Source organism: Lissotriton helveticus, chromosome 1_1 (genome assembly GCF_964261635.1).
Source record: "Lissotriton helveticus chromosome 1_1, aLisHel1.1, whole genome shotgun sequence".
Lineage (NCBI taxonomy): Eukaryota > Metazoa > Chordata > Amphibia > Caudata > Salamandridae > Lissotriton > Lissotriton helveticus.
In genome coordinates, this window is record NC_136057.1 from 261981806 (window position 1) to 262001189 (window position 19384).

The following is a 19384-nucleotide window of genomic DNA, read 5'->3' on the forward strand; positions in this document are numbered from 1 at the left end:
AATTGCAGGAAGTGCTGAACAATAGTCACTCTAACCTTCAGTCGCTCAAGATTAAAGCCATAACCTTCGAACAAGGCTTCCATCGCTTGATTGCATTGGTGTGCCATATCTGTTGTGGTTTATCACAGCTGCAGAAACAGGAACTTGAGCAATTTACAAAGTAGGAAGTCTTTTCCTGTGCTGCTCAGGGTGGTAAATATTAGAAAGCAGTGAGAGTTGAAGAGGAAGCCAGTTCTCAGCTGAGCTCTTCTCAAGTCAGCGACGCAGAGCCCAGTGTGCAAGGTAAGTCTGTCGTCTTTGTGGGAGTGTGGCCATGAGGCTGTGTGTCTGCATGCATGACTTTTAAACGAACCCAGTGGTAACACTCGTTTCACATGCCCCATTCGTTTTTTGTCGGTTTGCACAAAGTCTAAGCCTAGTTCTTGGTATGTCTTATCGAGCAGCAGATTCGGAAAAGTATTTAGCCCCGCCTTGCAAGCATGCTCCAGTACAAACACTCAGGGGCATATTATCACCACACATATCACCGCTTTTTCGGCACAGAGGGCCGAAAAAACTATGGGCCTCATTTATGAGGCCTTGCGTCAGTTTTACGCTTCCCATGCGTCACTTTTTGTGACGCATCGTCGGCGTAAAACATGCCTCCTGTTGCGCACTATTTACAAAGTGACGCATCTAAGCAGATGCGTCACTTTGTAAACCCCTGCGCTACATTATACCTGCGTCAGGTATAATGTATGCAGGGGGGGCGTTCCCCCGCAAAAAGCCTCATAATAGTGACGCAGTGAAATCTATGAGATTTCACTGCGTCACTTTTAGGACGCTGTTGCGTCAAAATCTTGCGCCTGCCTCACAGCAGGCGTAAGACTGACGCAAGCCCTTTCACATGGGGCTTTCCCCATGTGAAAGGACGCATTGCTGGAGTTGCGTCACTTTTGTGACACATTCCAGCAATGCGCGACTTTTGCGCTTTCAGATACGTCAGAAATACTGACGTATCTGTAACTCCTTGCGACATGATGCGTCATACTCTAAATGTGACGCATCATTGGTGTCGCAAGGAGGGTGTAATGAAAAGTGATGCATCGCTGTTTTCACGCAGCGATGCGTCACTTTTCATAAATGAGGCCCTGTGATTTTTATGTCGCACACTCATGAAGGCAGCGCTAACATGCATTAGCGCATGTTAGCTGCCGTTTTCCTAACACTTCACATCGCTAATTGGATGCAAAGTAGGCGCTCCTTTTTCAAACAACATGTATAAGGTCGCAAAGACGTCATTACTATATAAAGAACGCAGCTAAGGAACCGCAAAGCGATATTAATACCCGCGCTAAATGCAGTTATCGAGGGTTTCTTACGTCTGCTTAAAACCTCACTTAGGCATGTTTTGTATGGGAGGTGGATCATCTGGTTAGATCCACACTCCCCTATTATCAAGCATTTCATGAGCGCTGTGAAATCCTTGCTGGTTTTTATGTGCTAATCCTGTTATTTGTCCTCTATCGCTGGAATTACATCGCCTGTTAGCAAAACGTTGGTGATACGTCGCTAACACAGCGATGTAATCCAGCAATAATATAAATAGCGCTAAGCGCGATTTGCGTTGATTATCGCATGGCCATGGTAATATGCCCCTCAGTTATTTAAAAGTGTCTTGACACTGAAATATTCACGTATTTACGCAAACCTTAGCAAATGTTTCTAACTCAAAAATGAATGTGATGTTTCGTTTCAAAAAAGGATTTCTTCCTACAAAGTAGACACTAATTGAAGGGATGAGGAGTGATTAGTGAGGGATCAGTGCTGAGGGATGAGGTATGAGGAATGAGGCATAAGGACCTAGGGATGAGGAGTGATGGATTCGGAGTGATTAGTGAGGGATCAGTGCTTAGGGATGAGGTGTGAGGACTGAGGCGTAAGGACTCAGGGATGAGGAGTAATTAGTGAGGGATCAGGGCTAAGGGATGCGGCATAAGGAATAAGGCATAAGAACTCAGGGATGAGGAGTGATGGATAAGGAGTGATGAATATAGGGATCAGTGCTTAGGGATGAAGTGTGAGGAATGAGGCATAAGGACTCAGGGATGAGGAGTGATGGATGAGGAGTAATTAGTGAGGGATCAGTGCTTAGGGATGAGGTGTGAGGAATGAGGCATAAGGACTCAGCGATGAGGAGTAATTAGTAAGGCATAAGAACTCAGGGATGAGGAGTGATGGATAAGGAGTGATGAATATAGGGATCAGTGCTTAGGGATTAGGTGTGAGGAATGAGGCATAAGGACTCAGGGATGAGGAGTGATGAGTGAGGGATCAGTGCTTAGGGATGAGGTGTGAGGAATGAGGCATGAGGACTCAGGAACGAGGAGTGATGAGTGAGGGATCACTGCTGAGGGATGAGGTATGAGGAATGAGGCATAAAGACTCGGGGATGGGGAGTGATGGGTGAGGCATCAGTGCTGAGGTTTGAGGCATGGGGAACGAGGCATAAGAACTCAAGTATGAGGAGTGATGAGTGAAGGATCAATGTTGAGGGATGAGGTATGAGAAATGAGGCATAAGGACTCGGGGATGATGAGTGATGGATGAGGAGTGATGAGTGAGGGATCAGTGCTGATGAATGAGGCATAAGGATTCATGGATGAGGAGTGATGGATGAAGAGTGATGAGTGAGGGATCCGTGCTGAGGGATGAGGAGTGAGGAATGAGGCTTAGGAACTCATAGGTTTTACATGCGCCATATCCATACATTTCCACCCTTAATAGCTACTTTAATGAAAAGGCATTTGAAAAAGCATGTATAATAACATGTGATTGGGAAGCAGTGGCATTAACCTAACTTCAAGTAGCTCACATCTAATACAGACATTGTTAACACTGACATTTTGCCAAATACAGAAGAATAAGGCTTTGATGCTGTAGACCCCCGACAAAAAGCCCTGGAAGATGGGGCTTTATATTGTGAACTCTCGGATAAATGATTGCAAAGACGTTTTTCATTGTAAAATCTCTGACAACTACAATAACAAGTGTCTTAACAAATATAATAGATAGACTTTTGCATTGTGAAGTTTACGACAAACATCATAGGAAAGGGCTAACCTGGTTTGGCACTGGAGACATTATTACACTTATGTTCATTATGGGCTGTAGAGGTCTGTTTTGCATTGTGAACATGTATAGTTTTATGTTTTGGTTTTGGCTGTCGTGAATGAAAATACATTTTCTTTTTAAAAGAACAAGCAGTGTTTGGGCACTGCTTCATTATTGTCTATTTAATGGAGTTCTCAGTTTCTGACGCACACCAACTTCGTGAATATGTCTTGAGCTCACTGTCACAAAGGTCAAATCTACAGATGTGCCCTTGGTGCTCTGATTGGGCCCAATAGTTATGGGATCCCAGGGCTTTGGCTCGGTGCCTTTGTTCATCTTCTTTGCTGGCATATGGTTTGGCAACTGTTGTGTTAACCCACCTATGAAGAAGTTCAGTTGCTCATAACATGTAGAGACATTGTAATTGCAGGAGGAAGTATTTACATACCGAAACTCTGACGAATTGCTTTTAAATTGAGGGCATATACAATATGAATTGTGTTTGCTATGTAAAGATCACAACAAACACAATAGAAAATAGTAATACACTGAGGATTCTGTGACCAATACTATTGTGAAGGGCTTTACAAAGATTAACACTGGGAGACCTTCTAACACATATCTACAAATTGGGAGAGGCTAGATTAGTCCCTAATCTCTATTATGTGCATTTATAGTGCTATTTTTAGTAATTTGATGTTCATGAACTTAAACGTTTTTTACCTTTTATAAGTAGAAGTTGAGGCTGAAAATGTATTTGTTGAATAATTAAATATTTGATTTACTTATTCATTGGTGCACATTTGAAGAACTAGGGCTATAATTACAAGGAATAGATCTCCTGAATGTGTCAGCATGCTCTTATAGAACAATGGATCATATCCCTGTGATATCTCTTAATGAGATAACTGGTGCTCTCTCAAAGATAGCATTAGGTAAGGCGCCCAGATTAGACAAAATACCTGGGGACCTTTTTCGAAGCAAACCCAATGTTTGGACCCCATATCTTTGGGTGCTCTTTAATGCTATTCTCCAGGGCATGAAGATCCCTGATAGCTGGGCTGTAGCAGAAATAATCCCTATATACAAAAAGGGTTCACCGCTGTTGACATCAAACTTCAGGCCAATAAGCCTTATATATGTCACACAAACATTTTTTGCATGTGTGTTGCTGCTCCGGCTGCAGAGCTGGATGAAGGAGCACCAGATCGTTACTTCCTTGCAGGCAAGGTTAGAGAAAAAATGTCCACACTTGATCAAATGCTCAGGCTACAATTATTACAATGGAATTTTGTGTCTTTGGAGGGTGGCAGCCTCTACTTAATTTTTGTAGACCTGAGGTCTGCGTTTGATCTGGTCCCGAGAGAGAGGTTGTGGGCAGTTCTCCATGAGATGGGGTCCCACCCTACTTGTGTCAAGCCATAAAGCGGCTACATGAAGGAAATTATGCCCAAATCAGATTTGGAAAGGAGGGCAATCTTACACCTCCCATTCCAGTAAATAGAGGCGTCCGTCAGGGATGTGTAATTGCCTTACATAAATGGGCTAGTAGACTTTTTACTTAGGGAGCAAGACTTGGATGCCCCCAAGTTGGCCTCACGAAAAATTCCTGCCATGATGTTCGCCGACTATACCCTCTTGGTATCCAAATCACCCATGGGGATACAGAGGGTATTGAACAGGTTTGACGCATTTTGTAGGGAAAGAGGGTTGGAAATCAACCTCCAAAAACCAAGTTCATGGTTTTTAATTGCCCAAAACTACTCGACCTAACCACTCTCTCTATGGTAACCCCCTTGAAAGAGTAGCCTCATTTGTTTATCTAGGTATTACTATTACAGACTCAATGGACGGGGGGGCACACATAAAAAAAACTCACTTAGATTAGCTCTAACATCGGGGGATTGATGAAGGTTTATCCAAAATCAAGCTACTAGCCAGTGAGCCCTGCCAAATCTACAGGGTCCAAGCTAGGGGAGGGGCGTTGTACGGGGCAGAACTCTGGGGACATCGTAGGTCCGAGAGTCTCACACAACTAGAAAATACATTTCTTAGGCAATTGTTCAGCCTCCCACGGAGTACCCCACTAACGCCGCTAAGACTGGATTTGGGGATAAGGTCCATTATGGATGAATCCAATCTTAGACCCCTCCTATTTTGGTGTCGTCTCTGGGCCACCCCGGAACTTGTTGACTTTAGGGAGGAACTTAGAGAGGTGATGCCCCTGCCAGGGCCTGGCAAATTAACCTGGCTTGCTCATGTTCACCATATGTTAGTCACCTTAAGGAAGGGGCAACCTCTAGGATGTCCCAGAGGTTGCGTGCACCACAATCTCTAGGAAAGCGCTGAGGGATTGCTATGGGGAATTTAAATTGGCCCAACTCCATAGCAACCCTTCAGTGGGTAAGCGGTCTAAACTGTTCCTAGAGGTAAAAGACCGGTACAGTTTAGAGCTTGTCTTGAACGAGATCAAGCCAGTGCTTGCAGGAAAGCTCTTTCTCCAATTTAGATACGGGGTCTTGCCACTCCGTTACTTTACAAACATTTGGGGTGGTTCGCAAAACCTAGGGTGCCAGGCCTGCGAGTGCCCAATGGAATCAGAACTACATGTTTTTTTTAGTTGTCCAGGCTACAACAAAGTGGGAAAACGGTGGTTGGCATAGATTTGTAGACATCTAGGGACCAGACGATGCTGTGAGGCTTTTAGGGTTTTTAAACATGACACAAGCCTCCCGATTGTATATACGGTAGCAGGTTTCCTATTCTCTATGTGGTGCACTCGCACAGGTTTTTTAAATTAGACAAACCAAAACCTTGGCAATAAATAAGGGCTATTGCCAAGCACAAATGAAAGGAGGAATATGATTGGGTTACCCCCCCCCCGTTTCATATTGTTTGAAAATCCCTTACATTTATCTGTGCCCAAACTTGTACTTAAGGCCAAGTCTAAGCTATGATTCCTATTCCTGCACTTATCTATGGTATTATATCCTGCTTCGCTGTATTTGCACTTTGCCCCAAGAAACTGTTTTTATCTAAAAATCAATCAACAGTTTTATAAGACACAATTTTTACATTTGCCTATGATATTATGTCTGGCATTATTGTATATCCACTCTGTTTTTTAGAATTGCTTTTACCTAAAAATTTTGGGCCACATGTATCATACTTCCGTTTTGCGAATTCCAAATAGCGAATTTTAAGGAATCGCTATTTGGAATTCGCAAAACGGTATGTATGTACAAAATCGCTATATAATAGCGATTCCTTACCATTCCTTATTTGCGATTAGCTAATTGCTAATCGCAATTTACCCATTCATTTCTATGGGCCAGGAGGCCCATAGGAATGAAGGGGCAATTTGCGATTAGCAATTTGCTCATCGCAAATTAGGAATTTTTCCAAGGGTGCAGGGGTGTCTCAAGAACACCCTGCTGCACCCCTGAAAAAGACATTTGGGGGCATATGGCGCACATACATGCCCAAAGGGCATGTATGGGCGTCATATGGCACCTTTTGTTTTTTGGAAAAAAGCTTTTGGAAAAGAATTCGCAAATTACCACCAACTAGAAGTTGGTGGTAATTTGCGAATCCTTAATGGTATTTTTTGAATATTTTTTGTTTGATACATTGCATTTAAGGAATCGCAAAATTTGCGTTTCCTTAAGTGCAATCGCAAAATAAGGAATAGCAAATTTTGCTATTCCTTATTTTGCATCAAACATGTTTGATACATACCATTTGTCTAATTAGCATTCGAATGGCCCTTTCAATATAGTTTTATATGATTACATTTTTACATGTGTACTTGGTCGAATAGATTATATTATATAAACGTGCTAGGTTATATCTTCTATATTTTATACAAGTGTTCTCCACTCTATGTATTTTGACCTGTTCTGCTTTCTTCCCTTGACAAAACTGTAAATGCTTTTTTAGAAAGGAAATGTATATAATCTCTGCTGCACTTTTAAGGTCAAACTGACCGAAATAAAGTTTTCTATTGATTGATTGATTGACAAGGAATAGGAGAAGACTGATAAACAATGCATACCCAAACGAAGGGCTGCCACCAATGGGCCTAAGAGGACGAGAAACATAGAGCATCCGGGGAAGGACCGAGAAGTAAACAGAAAAAGAAAATTGGCAGACTAGGCAGACAATACATAGGGAAAAATTAAGCATGAATGGAGAGTAAAAAGACATGGAAATAGTGGTGCATAACTGAGAAGGATAGAGGTCTTTGACATAATATGTGATCCCTAAACTAAATATAGTGAGCTGGAAGGAAGAGTTGAAGAAGGAGAGCAGGTTGTGACAGCATGGAAATAGGAAGTGGGTGGGGGGAGGCAAAGCCAGTGAGACTCAACCCATTTCAACATTCTACATGAACTGAAACAGAGGTGCACTGCTATTGGCCAGTGCCCCACAATAAAGCAACCATGCTATTGACCATGCTATTGTCTACCTACCCTAGTGGCACTGCTCTTGCCCTGGAACTACATACTCTATCAGTGGTAGTGCCTGTCATGACCATGGCCATTATGACATTGACGCATACACAGTAGGATGGTGGGTGTTGCATGTTGAAGTGAATTACTGACCCACTCTAGTGTATTTGCTACTTCTCTCCGAGCAGTGACCAAGAAATGTATTGTTTTGTCACTTTCTTGCTTTTCACCGAACTGTCCCCCCTCCATCCCAATGAGTGATGCTAGCAGTTGATGGGGTCTATGTTGTGCTACTTGTTGCATACATTTATTGCAGTTTGGTCAATGGACACGTACATGCTCTTTAGCACATACACAATGTAGTGATCCTGTCTGGTGGTGAACAAGTGGCTAGTATACACATGCACCTTACGTGTGAAGAGCATTTTGCTGTACAAGTGCATTATTGGCCAGCTTTGTTTCAAATCACACAGCAGAACCAAAATCAAGTTGCTGCACTATGATGTGTGAAAGGCAGACATCAGGACATCGCCATATGTAATACGATGAGTTAATACTTTTGGCTTTTCTTGCACCACGTACACACCCTTGCATGAGTGGAAGGCCCCACAAATTTCACTGGACACCTACTAGACCCCATCTTCACCAGCTTGGCCAACATGACAGTAGACAAGCTCACATTGATCACCTGGTCCAACCTTACCCTCCTAAGTTTCAGCAAACCTATCCCACGCCACCGTAGAAACACTGTCGCCAAATTTTCATTATGGAACTGAAACAAAATGCAACAACATCCTCCCCAAATCTATCTTCAACTTCAATGCCAAGATCACCAGCTGCACAGATAAGCTGACTCCTCTCAAAGTGAATAAAGATATGAGAACCAGATGGCAAGCAGCTTCCAAACAGAAGATCTTAGGTTCACCTTAAATGTGAATGAATTTAGAGACAAAGCTGAAATTACACCAACAAAAGCAGCTACAAATCTATCCTCGGACATTACTAACAGCAAATAAAAAATGCCAAATTCTCTGCATATACTGACTGCATGGGCAACAATACCAACAGTGTAGAGGAAATCTCTGCTAATAGTGGAAAACGTCACCTATCTGGTATCAAGCTTCACCTGTGCAACCACCTCTCAGGACCTCTGCACCCAGCTATCCCTATTTTTAAGCAACTAGGTCACCAGCATCTACAAACATTTTGAGCCCCACCCAAAATATTTCAGCTTTAAAGCCCTCCTACCAATCTCTACTAACATCCAGAGGACCACCCTGAATGCTTGGCTCACCTTCACCCCTCAGGAAATCGCAAGGATCATCCAGTCCATACACTCCAGAGTACCTTTGGACCCCTGCCCTCACCACATCTTCATCAAGAACTAGACCACACCATGCAAGCCTCACCCTGACCCATGAATGACCCAATCATCAAAGCCACCTAATTGGATGCCTGGAAATACGCCACATTAATTCCCCTCCTCAAGAATCCCCTTAGCAGACCTGAATATACCAGCCAACTACTGGCCTATGATCTTGCAACCCTGCATGGAAAAAGTAATAGGAAACAAATGCTTAGCCTCCCACCTCTCGTATAGCCATCTCCTAAACACCACTAAATCGCGATTCATGCCCAGCCACTGTATAGAACTACCCTCATTGCCACCATGGACTACATTGGGATGATCAGCGACAGAGGTAACACCACATCCTGCAACCTTCTCCCATCCCATCCTTATCCAACGACTGCACAAAGCTGCCATCCAAGGTCTCACACTTCACTGGATTTGCTTCTTCTTGACAGACTGCTCCCAGTCCGTCAGCGTGGCTCCCTTCACATTGGTTGCCACAAGTCTCATCTGCGGAGTTCCACAAGGATCCTCACTCAGCCCCACTATGTTCTCCATGACCCCACTCACCAGCTCCTTCCATGCCCACGGGAACAGCACCATATCTTCTGGTGACAACCCCCAGCTCATACTCTCCCTCTCTGATAAGATGCCAAACACCCAGACCTATTTTTCTGCCTGCATGACCAATGTCACCAGATAGATGAAAAACATATGCCTCAAGCTCAACACAGACATGAAGGAAGTAGTAATCTTTGGCAAAGACACCCCCCACTGGGACTCCACCGGGTGGCCTGCCAAACTTGCATCCGGACACCTCCTGGCAACCTACACAATCTCAGAATTGTAATCAACAACTAACTCACCATGACCAGCCAAGTGAACACAGTCATTGTCTCCTGCTGCCATGCACTCAAGATGCTCAAGAAGATGTTCAAATGACCCTTCACCAACACTCACAGAACCATCTCCCAAGCTCTCATCAGAAGAAAACTAGATTATGGCAGAGTACTCAATGCTGGGATTAACTCTCAACTGACCAAAAGACTCCAGACCATACAAAACTCAGCAGCTAGGCTCACCTTTAGACTCTCACATATCCCTCACATCACCCCTCACCTCAAAGAGCTCCGCTGGCTCCCAATCCTCACATGGGCACTATTCAAACTCCTTGTTAGACTTGACCCTTTTTGCAGTGTCATCCCTGAACTTTTTGCCTTCCTCCTGGTATTTTTTCTGACCTGGTGTTGGTGGTTTTAGGACTCTGGGCACTTTATCACTGCTGTCTAGTGTAAAGTGTATCTGCTCTCTATAGTAAATACAGTAAGATTGGTCTACACCTGTTTGGCATTTTTAATTTACCTATCAGTCCCCTGTAAAGTGGTATGTCATATACCCAGGCCAGTAAATTAAATGCTACTGGCAGGATTGCAGCACTGCTTGCGCCACCCAGCAAAGTAGCCTTTCAAACCTGCCTCAGGCCTCTGCCATTGCATGGCCTGCATGCGCAGTTTACTGCACCTGTGACGTGACATATAAAGTGGTTGCCACGTCTGTGACTCCTCTTTTACTACATATCAGTCACCCCTGAGGTAGGCCCAAGCTAGCCCTATGGACAGGGTGTGCTGTAGGTAAAAGGTAGGACATGTGCCTTAACTGTGTGGCATGTCCTGGTAGTGACAAACAGCCATTTTGGTTACTCACTACTGTGAGGCTTCCCTCTCATGGGAATGCAATGGGGATTCCCTGAGATGCGTTTCACTGGTAATTCCTGGTATGAGAGGAGCAGCATAATCAAGTTTGGTATGTTTGGAATAATGGTGATAAATGCTGCGTAATGATGGGCGCGGATTTATTATCACTATTTAAGAAATACCACTTTTAGAAGTTGGCAGTTCTGTGTGCTATGTGTCTTTGTGCCTGCCTGATATGTATTGCATGTCTGGCTCTGGATAACAGGGGTTGCGGAGGTGCAGTGGCTCCAGAGGGGCTGGGTGAGTCAGTGTTAGGTTGAACAGGCCCATCTGCATTTGGAGTAGTGGAAGGAGTAGCACCAGGGCTGCATTAGGTATGTGCCTGCCTTGTACAAAGCTGGCTCCACCCCCTGTGGTGTGTCTGGGGCCAGGACGCACACCTTCAAGGAGGACTGTGGTGCACTTGTTAAGTGCCCCCCAGAACAGGTTTGAAATGAGTCCCAAGCCCTGTGCCAGGGCAGAACAAAGAAGACATGGGGTATAAGTATTGGGGCTGTGACCCCATGTAAAGTGTGCTGCTTGGTGCTGACTGGGAACTTGCGGCCAGGAGAAACCGCCGCTGGGGTACTGACCTGCTGCACTGCTTGGCAGCTGAAGAGGCTGTTGATCTGCCGAGGTAACCCTGTGTGCTAGCCTGCCTGTGTCAGCTCTCCCCTTGACAGGTTCCTGAAGAAAAGCGCTGCCTGCTCCCTGGTTGTACCACAAAGTGGGAGGCAGGTGAAGCACTTCATTTGGTCTGAACCAAGGCATGGAGCGCTCTGGGATTTTTGCCCTGGTGCACTTGGGCTCCTGGCGTGAGCTTGTGCTAAAGGAACACTGGTGAAGGATGCAGGTGGAGTGCTGCCTATTTTCATTCTTACTGCCCTGGTGAAGCACATGACGGTGCCGCTCTTCCAGGCGAAGTGGGCACTCTCCTGTCTGAGGACGGTTCCTGCAGCTGAAGACCCCAGCGGATGGAGACTTCGCTCTGCAAAGCCAGGAGACAGGCTGAATCTATGCCTTGTTGCGGGCGGGGCTTGCAAAGAGGAGAAGACTACAACCTGGAAGTCATGCGAAGCCAGCCTGACTGAGGGTGGAGCATCCCCCTCAGTCAGGTCGGAGCTGTGTCTGGTGGTGGGCGGGATCCTACCCCACGTTCAAGGGCATTCAGGGCCCAAAAGAAGAAGTCAGGCGGTTGTAGTCAACATGAGGAAGTGCAGCTGGAGCAGAAGACAGGCAGTGGTTGCCTGGTCCAAGGCGGGGCTCCCGTAGTGCTGAGGAGAGCGCCGCATGCAGCCAAGAGCCAGACAGAGCCTCACTGGCTCCCGGCCTTGCACCCATTCTGTTTTGCTGAGTGGCCCAGCGAAAGAAGAGAATCCCTGGTAAGTGGGGTTTGGAACGCACTGTTGGAGCCCGGTTTTTCACACAGCTGCACTGCCGAACCGGGTAGCTGCAACACAGGGGCATTTTTGTTTACTGAACCAAGACAAGGGTGAGTTGCACCCTCACCCCCATTATTTTACAGGCCAGTTTAGAGGCCTCGTGTTGGTAGGGGCCATTTGAGGTCAGCCCAGGACGGGCCCCCGCGCAGTACTTTGGAGGCTGCCTCACAGGACAGAGCGGACAACTGCCAGAACCACACATAATAATGTGTTCGCCCTGTAAGGATTGGGCTATGTACTGCAAATGTTTATAATGGTGCACTGCTGATTATGTTCAGGCATAATGCGTTATGCTGGACGGTGATCTTACCAGTAGTAACTGGTCATCTTTACTTTAAGGAGCTAATAACAGTGGCCCGATTGGCCTGGTGATTTATACATAACGTGTTTGTGCTAGGTGTAACCTGGCCAGTAGTTACTCTGTATTTTCACTACTTATTGGTGAGGTGATGACAGTGGCCCAATTGGCCCTGCAATGTATATAATCCCCTGTAAAGTAATACCCAGTACCAGTTGGCACAGTGTATCTATGTGACTATGCTCTAATGTGTTTTATGAGTAATACAAAGGCTATTTTTAAAAAAACCTTTTGTGTAGTTTCTTTTGTGGTGTGCCACGTATATCGCTGCTGTGTGTGTGTGTGATGTGATACAAAGGGGGTGAGCAGGGCTTATCTTCGGTGTGTAATTACTTTGCCCTGCCTGGAGTGGTGGTTTCTGCCTAGCTTGGGCGCATGCCCTAGCCAACCAGAAATCCCATTTCTAACACTCCTCATTTGCATATACAAAGCCTTATATAACATTGGCCCCATATACTTCAATCACAGCATAATTTTCCACAAACCTACCAGACACATCTAACCATACAAAGTCCTACTCGCACACACACACTCCCTAAGCAGAGCCCCATCTGGGGGTTTGTAGTCTCCTATCTCACTCTCAAAGCCTCAAATGACCTGCCCATGCTAATGAGAGCCTCCTCCTCAGTTCTTGTGCTCCGCAAGAAACTGAAGACCTGGCACTTCATGTAGCCCAGCCCCGGGCTTAGTCTATACAACTCTTACTTCAGCCCCAGTGCTATACAAATCAACATAAAATAACATAACATAACTATGGGCATGATTTCTAGCATAGATTTTATTCTGGCAGGGTGCCCTTCTTAAAAAACATTAAAGCGTACATTAAAGCGTAAGAAAAATTTTGAAAAAATAAAACTTTTCTCAAAAGTCATTCCTGCTTTTGATTTTTTTCTGCTCAAAGCCCACAAAAGCAATCCTGCCCATGATGCAGATGCACTTGCCTCAAGGGGGCCTAAATTGGAGATAGGTTGCCTGAAGTGCACCAGTGCAATGGTAAAGTTATCAGTGTCAGCTCGGTATGTTAAGGACCTGCACTCCTGTTGTATATCTGTTTGTAATCTCCCGATGATATTTTAACCAATTTATTAAACAAATGTTAGGGTGCAACCCTGCTGAGGGTAGTGCCCACAACCTGTATGTCAAAACTGCACTGTATAGACCTAGGGGAAACTAGGCGTGCAGGGTGCTCCACCAATGTCCCTAAGGTTTCACAAATATAATCAATTGTAATTCGTTGAGTACAAAACTGTAAGTATAGCTTAATCAAAAACAATACAAGAAAGTTTATGTTTTTCACATCTTTTGTCTATTTCATTAGGTCAATGCTTTTCAAACATTTCTGAGAAAATGATATTCAAGTCATACATTTCCAAAATACTTTTGTTCAATTAGAAGTGAAATCTATATACAAATTGTAATTCCTAAAACGCCCAATGCCCACAGACATCTAGTCATACAAGACAAGGCCAAAGCTGAAAAATATGGAGACTGCTATGGATTGCAGTTTGGTTACAAGAAGTGAATTGGGTTGGGTCAATGCGTACCTTTAGAATTAGAAGAAATTAGACAAAAACTGTCTCAGAAGGTAAAGTTCAGCAGGGCAGGGCTGCAGGCAGTGTCCAAGGAGAGAGCTTGATTGTTGGGTGGTCTTGAGTCGAGAGCACAGTGAAGATTTCTATGTTTAGACTTAGTAGTCAAAATGGAAGTAAAAAATCTCTAGCGGGAAAAGGCAGAGGGCTATAGCTAAACACAATTCCACGAGGTCTGAAACCCCTTTGGAGAAGGACTGCTGAAACAAATTTGCTGCTGTGATGAAGAACATAGCAGGAGCGTAGGAAGCTGGCTCTCTATATACCATACCAAAGTATGTCACCAGAGGTAAAGCAGAGGCTAGATTAGGTAATTATTGACAGCTCTATTTGTGGTAGTGTGGGCGAGCAGTCAGGCTTAACCAGAGTGTGTGTTAAGCATTTATTGTATTAACTCAATCCATGATGGATGCACACACTCAGAGACAGAATCCATACCAATTAGGTAAGTATAAAAAAGGTATACTTATTTTTTTATTTTAGAACCCAGCCGGACTTGGCACAGGTAAATCAAATATACTTATATACTTTCAAATGTAAGACTGTCCAAGGAAATGCAGTGGTGCTTGAAATTGCAATTGTTACAGGTAGGTAAATACGTTCAATGCAGTTTCAATTACACAGTAATTACTTTTTCATTTGTTTTGAATTACTTTGTGGACTGTGGGTGGTACCTTCGGGGCTGTTCAAATTTATCCCACCAAAAAGGAGGTGAGACAGGAAGGGGGCCTGCACCTGATAACAGAAGAGGCTGTGGGTCATGTTGCAAAGGTGGCAAGGCTTTTGTAGCTCCCCTGCCACAGGTGGCTCTTCCTGACCTGGGGGAGGTGTGAACACCTCTGCCCAGGAAAGGTTTTATTTCTGGGCTCATGGGGCAAAGGCTCCCACCCCAGGGGTACAGAAACGTGTCTTGTGGTGGCAGGCTGGTGTTTACCAGTCAGGTAACCCTACAGAGGCTGGGTGTTTTTTTGTAGGGCTTCTCTAAGATACACTCTGAGTGCATTGTATGATAAATCCCACACTGGCATCAGTGTGGGTTTATAATGCTGGGAAGTTTTATACCAAACTTCTCAGAATTCAGTAAAGTCATTATGGTGCTGTGGGATTCGTAATGACAAATTCCCCGACCATCTACCCTTTATGGCTTTACTGCACTTACAATGTCTAAGAATGGACTAAGACACTGTAGGGGCACACTGCTCATGCAACTGTACCCTCACCAGTGGTATAGTGCACACAGTTAGAGGGATGACATCTATATCATAGGCAATGGGTTGCAGGCATGGCACACAGGTATGTGTGCAATGTCGACTTTTCACTATTCTCTGCACAAAAACCTGCAGTCAGCAATGGCAGTGTGTGTGTTAAGGTACAGGACCTCTATGGGTGGCACAGTATGTGCTGCAGCCCATAGAAGTCTACCATGGTCACAGTGCCCTCGGTACCCATGGTACCTTTTACAAGGGACTTAAATGTGGCCAGAGGTGTCAAGTATGAGTACAAATGTACTTTTTTGGAAAAGAACACAGGCCCTGGGAACCTGATTGGCAGGGACTTAGGCGACATCCAGTCAAAGTGATTCAGAAAAGTGGGAGGGTTACTGCAACAGAAAACCACGGGGCATATTATCAAGGGGCTTTATCTCTGCTTTTTTGGCTTTAAAAGCCAAGAAAGCGGAGATAAAATTATCTCCCTATTACCAAGCTGTCGCTAACACCAGTTAGCGACAGCTAATAGGAGATAGTGACCATCTTGGGCCCCGCTTTGCATGTCAGTGATATTTATCACTAATGACATGCAAAGTGGGCGTGCCAAGATGTTAGCGACTGAAAACAGTCGCTAACATCGCTATCTCCTATTACCAACTTTTGGAGATATTCGCACTAAGCGCGAATATCTCCAAAAGCTAACACTTGCCCAGGAGCAGTTCTTAGGCATGTTATCCAATGGGAGGTGGATAACATGGCTAAGAGCATTTGCTCGATAATGCATGAATATCGCTGACTTTTCAGCGATATTCATGCATTGCGGCCGTTTTTTATCGCATTTGCGATAATCCTTGCTAATAGCAAGGTTTATCTGCGATAAAAATCGCCGATTTGCGGCGATAATTTTTGTCTCTAAACAAGTTAGAGACAAAAATTATCTCTATTGGTTGGTAATATGCCCCCACTTTCCTACAAGGATACAATGCAAAATCAATCTGACCAGTGATGCACCTTGGGTGTATATGCAAATAGGTTGGTCCTTGTTTCCACCTGGTTCTCAGAGCAGTTGTTGGGCAAATCGTGGTTAAATCCCCATTTTTGAGTATTGCCCATCTAAATACATTTAGCACCACAAACAGGGGTCAAGGACTGGTAAGACCCCTCTTGGGGGTTCAGTACTTACTCAGGCTGGGTCCAGGTTTGGGTTAAAGATGGCGGGAGCCTTTTACGTCCCTGTGGCTCTAAACAGAGGGCCAGAAAACTAGCCTTTGAAGATACTTCTGGGAATTCTGGCTACAGGTGAGGATGCAGGGCCCAAAAGCAAAGCTGTTCTCTGAGGGTCAAAGGCAGGTTCCAAACAGCAAATCAGTCCTTTCAAGTATAGCAGCAGTCTGGCAGAGTGCAGAGCAGGTCACAGCAGCAGGCAGTACTCTGAGAGACCATCATCAGGTCGAGTAGTGAACTAAATAGTGGGTCTGAAGGTTTGATTTTTATATCCTGATGGCTAGAAGGTGAGAAAAGCTCCTGGAAATGTTATTTACAGTGCATGGAATCTCCTTACTCCCCTGCCCTGGCTCCAAACTGGCTGCAGTGAGTATGCAGGGTTGTTTTGGCCCTTTGTGTGGAGGCTGAACACAGGCTATTCAGTTCTAAGTGGGGCTGTGCTCAGCTCCGCCCCTATCCTGCAAACAGATAGCCCATTCAGACACACCTAGTCACTCTACTGTGTTACTGTCTGGGAGGAGTTCATAAAGTCTGCTTGCAAGCTATACATAGGCATGTGACTCAAGACAGGCTGCAGGCACAAAGGCATGATAGCAGGAAAATACCAACTTTTTAAAAGTGGCTTTTTCAAAATTGTAATGAAAAATCCAACTGTTCCATTAAACAGTGTTAATTATTACAATTTCATTGATACCAAACATGTTATGGCTACCAGCTCAAATTAGAAGTTTTAGTTTATTAAATGTAAGAAGAAAATGTATATGTAATTTTTCGCTACATGGACATGTAACATTTTAAAGTGCATTTTGAAACTTTCAAATACCCCGCGCTCTTCCCTATGAGCTACTTAGGGCCTACCTTATGGGTGAAATACATTTAGTAAAAGGAGAGTTTAAGGCGTAGCACAGGTTTTTAAATGACAAGAAGATGTGGCAGTTTAACACTGGATTCAGGCTGTAATGGCAGGCTTAGGATATGTTTTAAAGGGCTACATAAGTCGGTTCAAAATTAGTGCTTATGGCCCACTAGTAGCTATTAATTTAAAGGCACTGGGCATATGGTATACCACTCTACAAGGGACATACAGGTAATCAATTTAAGGACATTGGGTGTAAGCCAATTTGACCATGTTTTGGGAGAGAGAGCAAAAGCATTTTAGTACTAAATATAACACAGTCCCAAGGCAAACAAAAACTAGTTCACCAAAGAAAGCGGAGGGTAAAGGCAAATCATTTGAGGGTGACCCTGCAGAGAGAGTCAGGTCCAACACGACCCCCCTTCAGCTTAAAACCAGGGGCCTGTACCAGTTCTCTCTCCCTCTGAATAAAGTTTGATGCCTCTGCCTACACTCTCATGAGCCACTGAACTTACCAATAGGTAACCCTTCCACTCACCTGTAGACCCCATATGTGCAGCTCCTAACCTTAATTTACACACAGTTGCACCCCAGTAGGCAGATAATGCAATCATGGATAGCAAACTGATGTGTCCCAGTGCACCCATTGGATCAGCCTTTGTTCCCAATGCAAAGAAAACTCTGCCTAGGAGGATAACAAAAATAAGAGGCCATTGACAACTTTCAATGTCACCAACCAAGCCCCAGGCCATCCAAGGGTCTCTGTCCACTGAGGTGTCTCAAAGTAGGGGGCAACAGAGCCATGTGCTAGGCACCCTTTTTCCACAGTCCCTCTCACCAGTCCAGGTGTGGTAGACTGAGACTTGTAACCCAGCCCATGGTTGATACCCTGTAGATAGGCTGAACAGGAGTCATGGGTGAGCTCTTCCTTTCCATTCCTCTCCATCCGAGTCTCTGTACCCTCCATTTCGGAGTGGTATGCCCAGATGTCTGAGCTTTCAGGGAACCCTGGGCAGCTGCTCCTCCTACCTCTTCCAACACCAGTGGCAACTTATTCCCAAGAATAAATTCAGGGATACCAGGGCCCAGGAGCAAAGAAAGACCATACCTTGATCCTGAGTTACTCTACACACTTGACCGGTGTACTGTTCTGGAGAAAGAAGCCTTTTCCACCACCATGGTTTGGTAGTCACCCTAGTATCCCTCAAAGCAGTGACAAGGACCCCATTCCCCTTGATTTGGTGTAAGTGATGACTCTCACCTTCAGGGATCACCAGCCAACCCTCTGAGTTAATCGCCAAACTAAGGGAGATAAGGGCATAATCTTTCCCCTGCCCTTGGAAACTACCTTCGCCTGAGGCCAATTTGGCCACCCCTGGAAAGGTCCCAACAATGGTTGGTTTATTTGTACAGACAAAGTCCCCCGGCTTGGTTCCAAGCTGGGAACAATCAAAGCAGTGGTGATGGAAGTGGGGAACCCAGGGCCACTTACCAGAACCACCCTCCTTCTTTCAGAAGGGACATGGGAACCCTTTCCTTCCCCCTTAACCTGAGACTTGTTAGTGGTCTACCATTACATCCCCCTCACTCTGTTGGGGGATACTGAATTACCCTCTCAGGGTCACCTCCAGGTATCTTTTACAACACGCTGACACTGACCCAGAGCTCCACATACTCAGCAAGCTTCCTGGGGTCAGCAAGCTTGCTATCTACCAGGAGTTGGAGCAGCTTTGTAAAACAGGTATTGAACATGTGCTCTCTCAGAATTAGGTTATACAGTCCAACAAAATTATCGACTTTGCTGGCCGTCAAACTGTCCTTCAGTGCCTTGCTTAAATTATCTAGGAAGTCCACAAGAACTGGCTTGGGAGTTTGTGACCGTCCCTGAACCACCTCCGATGGTATTCCCAAGTGGTCAGGCCAAACTTGGTAAGATGAATGGTCTTCGTAGGGCCATACTTGGTCTGGCCCTGTACCTCAAGTGTAAGGATTATATCCTTCCCCACCATGGGCATGGAACTCCACAAGATACATCCTCAGTACTCCCCTGGGACCTTGCATGCCCACAGAGCTACCCCA

General features: G+C 45.0%; 1 protein-coding gene across 1 annotated transcript in view; it reads left to right on the forward strand.

The window, feature by feature from the left end:
* Positions 1-229: 229 nt before the first annotated feature.
* LOC144769234 (C-type lectin mannose-binding isoform-like) overlaps positions 230-19384 on the forward strand; it is a 197907-nt gene continuing 178752 nt past the window's right edge. The window contains exon 1 of the mRNA XM_078653276.1: positions 230-282. The gene's annotated coding sequence lies outside the window, so the exon portion shown is untranslated. The remainder of the gene's footprint in view (positions 283-19384) is intronic.